The 5,458-nt window shown below is 34.4% G+C and overlaps 1 protein-coding gene across 2 annotated transcripts in view; it reads left to right on the top strand.

Moving 5' to 3' along the window:
• LOC109542558 (protein phosphatase 1 regulatory subunit 12A) overlaps positions 1–5,458 on the top strand; it is a 28,073-nt gene that overhangs the window by 16,386 nt on the left and 6,229 nt on the right. The gene's annotated exons all lie outside the window — the stretch shown is intronic.

Below are 5,458 nucleotides of genomic sequence, written 5' to 3'. Positions count from 1 at the left end.
AAGCACGGGAGATCACTTCGCCCACTGCCTCATCGCCTTTGAAAATGTCCACCGCAGTTGTGGACGAAACGTCAGGAAGAAATTCCAATAGACCAGGGCTTCAAAGCCCGGAAAACATTCCTAAATGTAATCTGACCGGCCGTGAAAGCCTTCATAGTCTGATAACTTAAACCATTAAATAATTATTCATTAAATAAATCTCTTAAAAAGTTTGGCTTATTGTATATTTGACAGTATGCTGAATATCCTTACATACATCGATACGGATAGTTTTCAAATTAGTAAATACATTGCATATATTTATTTATCGGTAAAACTTATAATAAATACCACCTTGTTTGTAATAACAAGTAAGAGTGCTTATCACATTAAATACTAAAAATGTATTAAAACAATATTGTATTATTGCTAAAATATTTAAAATTTCTGATTACAAATCCAAGTATTTTATATGCCTGAAATAATAAAATTAATTTACATAGTATGCACATACTACACACTACTACCTACTAAAAGGTCGCACTACGTTGTCGGTCTTCCACTTTTGTTAGGATAGTGGGAAAGGCAATTATTTTCATGTGTTGCTTAGTGTGACATGTTAAACAAAGTTCAACACGATACATTTTAATAAAATCCAAAGAGATTACGGTTACAACAAAATACCGGGAAAAATCACCTAACCTTAAAGCGTCTTAAATCATAACAAACCGCTAGATTCGAATCGCCGCAATCGATAGAAGTGACAAGAACTGCCGTGTACGTAGACGCTTGTGATTTCACTTGCGATTGTCGTTTTCGTGATATAAAGTGATGATCAATTGTGCGTCACTTCAGACAACAATCTAAATAAAATTTGTAATTAATATTTTGTTAAATAAATAACCTTACTTAGATATACAACAAATAATACAAATTTCAATAATTTTGAAAAAATTGCGATTGTACAGAACAACATGTACAGGATATCTGGATAACAGGAATCTTATATTAAAATCGTACAGGGCTGCCACGCTGCCCTGCTGCTGTTAACCGGGTTTTCAAACGGATCGCGAGTTAGGTCGAGGCGAGGCGAGTTATTTATAAACGATACTCAAGCCGATACTCAGCTCATGCTTGGCCAAGTACGAGATCGTTCTCAATCAAGAGAGACGATTTATAAACAGTATTTCGTGAATTCTCGGCGAAGTATCGGTCGAGTATAGATGTATAGGGACTTTCGTATTTATTTGGTAATTTTATATTGAGACTATTGGCGAACTTGGCGAATCTGAGATGGCGTTAATGTTATTATGTAAATATTTCTTTTGAATCGCTGAAGGACTGGCGAAGATCACGAAGATTACCGGATACAAGCTACAATATAATATACACTTTATGTAAGAAAGTAGACATGGAATCATAGAAACATTGCTACTTGTTGTATAGAATCTCTAGAATAGAAAGCGACTTGTATAGAATCTTGAACATACCAGCAATTGAGTAATGAGTGATATTCGATATTGGTCCTCCACGATTATCCGCTTTCAATAATGGTTCGTTTAAAAAAGATAATATCATCTCAATAATAGTGGCTTTTGAAAACCGAAACCTTTTCCGAAATTCTACATGCGAGAAAAACTCAAAACGATTTTTGCCATCTCGTATATATATTTTACTAACACGTTGGTCTTCGTTTATTTCCTCCTCTATTACGTCCAAATATTCAAAACCAAAAGCATACCCCAAGATTTCCAAATACTAGTGAACAAAGTAAATGAAGAACGCGAAGAATATGTATTGACAATGAACGTAAAAACGACTAAATTAATGTTAATGTAAATGCAAAAGAACGAACAATGTCGGACAAATTATATACAAAACCAACCAGTACAACAGGTAGAAAAATTCAAATATATCGGTGCCATTATGAACAAGGACGGCGACTGCTCCCAGGAAATAAGAAGTAGAATAAAAGTAAAGATCAGCGCTTATGAAAATGAAAAAAAAAAATCTGCACAAGGGATATCAGTTTGGCGTTGAAAATTAGGTTGCTGAGATGCTATGTGCCGTCTGCGCTGCTTTATGGCATGGAGGCTTGAACCCTGAAGAAGGAAAATAATAAGAAGACTAGAAGCTTTCGAGCACTGGACATACCGGAACACTAAAACAAAAAATTTGCTTGATAGAAAGAATAACAAATATTGAAGTGCTAAGACTAGGATGAACAAGGAAAAAGAAATAATAGGCATGAAGACAGACTTTGAAGTACCCTTGTACAATGTAGGTACACGTCTGCTATTTCCCAAATAAACGTTATTTTCGCAATAAATTAAATGTTGCTCAGATTATCACATTTTTATCTTTCTATTTTGTATTAAACGCAAAAACCCCCGTTGGTGTTTGTGCCGCCACTACCTCTGATAATTTGAAGTATGCCTATGCTCTATGGTTCTGGTTCTCTAATTCTGGTACTGATACGAATACCGACACCGGGTTCCGAATCTTTCCGACGACCGGGTTCTAATGATTCGGATCTTTAAAACGAGAGGAATCTTTAAAATCATCCGATTATCCCATCTAGTCACAACAATTGATGGGACACGGCACAGAACGAGTGGCTCATCGCAGTAACGTCTGTCATGTATATACGTTTTTATTAGTTTTCCTTTTGGAAAGTTACTTATACAACATTACATATCCTTATAGAGTTTATTGAATAAACAGGGCTTGTTTAATGCCTTTCGCGATTGATGACATTTATCAACACAAACACTACACTTAAACATATTTGCTTCTTGTTAAATTTTGAAAAACTTTCTAAAATGTTTAAACTAATTAGTGATGAGCAAAGCAAGACCAACCTTCTGTTGGTAAAGAGAGCAACTCTTGGTCTTGTTCTTGCAAGTATTGCTATCATATAAGCCGTAAAACGAAACGGAATTAATTTAATAGTAATTAAATTAAAAGATAATAATAATCAATACTAAGCAATAAAAAAATCAGACTCTGCTATTTTAACAAGTTTAATTATTTTGTAATTCAAAATTGTTTAGTCGTACTTTTTCATTGCCTATTAAGATCCAGAAAATCTTCATCCAGAAAAATTAAATATATTTTCATGTAGTGTAATTTACATATTCTAACGAAAGTATAACAACAATAAAACATCTACAGTAAGCTGCAGATATTTAAATATTTTGATAAGGCTTGCAGAATTCTACTCATAGAAGACCAACTCAATTATTAATAATGCACATGATTTGTCGCAAGGATTAATTTATACTGTTTACACGGCAACTAGTAAGGACTCTGGCAAGGAATATTGCAAAAATAATTACTAAAGTGTACATGTAAACTGTTCATCGCAATTTATTTACTACTTGAGGTTTTACTGTTTTAAGTATCCGATTGAAACTCCTCATTTTGTAGACATTTTTTTTAATTCTCTACAAATAATCTCGTTGGGCACTCCGATAGATCCATTAGCTTCAAAGTTATAATTTTTGCAATAGTTTTAATAACTAACATATGGACCGGAAATGCGAGTGGAAAACACATACCTATTAATCTGCTTATTATCTTTTATATCATCGTACAATTAGTTTGGGTTTTTTTGTCACGTTAAAGCATTTTTAAATACCTATAGCTTGGCTTAATTGGGCAAGTTATAGTTTCCCAAAAGAGCCTGTACGCTCAAAATACGAACTCGGAGGCTCTTCGCTATGAACATGAAAGTCTTATATCTAATTTCAGTTTTCGATAGTCGTATTTTGGGTATCAAATCATCAGTATCCGAAGTAACAAATACCGAACCAAGCTACCAAACGAGTATGCAAGTAATCAGTAATCGTTCTCGGAAAATCAAGTCATCCTTCGACTCCAAAGCCCAATAATTTACTACTCGTACTCGCTCGGACTAACTGGTAATCAAGACCAGTAATCAGTACCAGTACCGAGTCCCTATACCGATGGATACCGAGTACTCGTTCAGAGTAATTAAACTAAGCCCGGACCGATACCGAAAGCCTCGATTTTCAACGTCGGTCGTTTCTAATCACTAAAAACAGCGTTGCACGTCGCCGCATGGCAAACTTCAATTATATTTTTACATTTAAATTTACAATATAAAATATAATATGATAATTGTGACTTATTTTAAAACTGCATATTTGTACAAAGACATTTAGTAAAATTGATAATTGCCGCACTGTATTACTACTGTACCAAAATTTATTTATGGATGTGTGGCCTCTTGCTTCACAGAGTTAAATGATTTGCTTTCAAAAAGACAAATTATTTAGAAACTGCAAGTATTAACAACCGTGGGGGTTCAAAATGTCTGCGGACAATATCTACAATAACAATAGAGAGTGGAATAGGGAATTAATTAGCAACCGACTTAAAAATGGATAAAAATGGCCTGCTTATTTACTCTTAGACGTAAGTATAGTAGGATATGATTTACATAACTAAAGCGTCCGTGTAACAAATCTGAAGGGCACTAATAAAATACCAATATCGGTCTTCGACTTTCGTAAGACTTACGACTAGAATGAGTACTCGAATAACTGATCCGAAGTAACGAGTAGTGACTCCAAAAGTAATTAGTCGGTACGAGTATTCAAAAGTAATAAAATCTCACACCACTAATACAGGTTGCCTGGTAATCCTTAGCGAGGAGTGACGCGAGCGGAAGGTCTTCAATTTCAATACAATGAATTATAACGTTACTACTTATTAAAATACGTTTATTTTTGTTAAAACGAGAAGAACGTTTCTGATGTTTGTGCTAATGGTGTTGTGTTTGTGTTGTTTAAATCACAGTTAAGGTTTAGGTTAGTCACATATTGCGATTTGCTAACTGCTGTGAAAAAATCACAGGTAGTGATTTCTGACTCAACTGTATAGCCCTGTAGTCGAACACTTAACGACACACTGGTAGTATTATTTCAGTTTTAGGTCCGTATTTATAAACGATGCTCAAGCATGAGCCGAGTCTCAAGTACGAGACTTGGCTTCGATTCCGTTTTATAAACCATTCTCTATCTCAAGCCAGTTCTCACAGCTTTGCTTGCTCAAGTATCGGTCGACGGTGACTTGAGTATTGCTTCTGTCCAGCCATTGGTCGAGATTTTTCGTTGAACCGTCAAACGATTTTTAAGGTTATATTACTGCTTATGTTATGTTTTTACATTTAAATTTTTTGATTTTTCTATCGCATACAATATAAAAATGGACAAGGTTTTTGAATATTTGGACGTGATAGAAGAGGAAATAAACGAAGACCAACGTGTTAGTAAAATATATATACGAGATGGCAAAAATCCTCTTGAGTTTTTCTCGGATGTAGAATTTTGGAGAAGGTTTCGGTTTTCAAAGCCCATTATTATTGAGGTGATATTACCTTTTTTAAACGAACCATTATTGAAAGCGGATAATCGTGGACTACCAATATCAAATATCACCCATTACTCAATTG

Source organism: Dendroctonus ponderosae, unplaced genomic scaffold (genome assembly GCF_020466585.1).
Source record: "Dendroctonus ponderosae isolate FM_Combo_2020 unplaced genomic scaffold, Dpon_F_20191213v2 Dpon_F_20191213_3, whole genome shotgun sequence".
Lineage (NCBI taxonomy): Eukaryota > Metazoa > Arthropoda > Insecta > Coleoptera > Curculionidae > Dendroctonus > Dendroctonus ponderosae.
The sequence above is the reverse complement of the archived record's forward strand: the minus strand, read 5'-3'. Positions and strand labels throughout refer to the sequence as shown.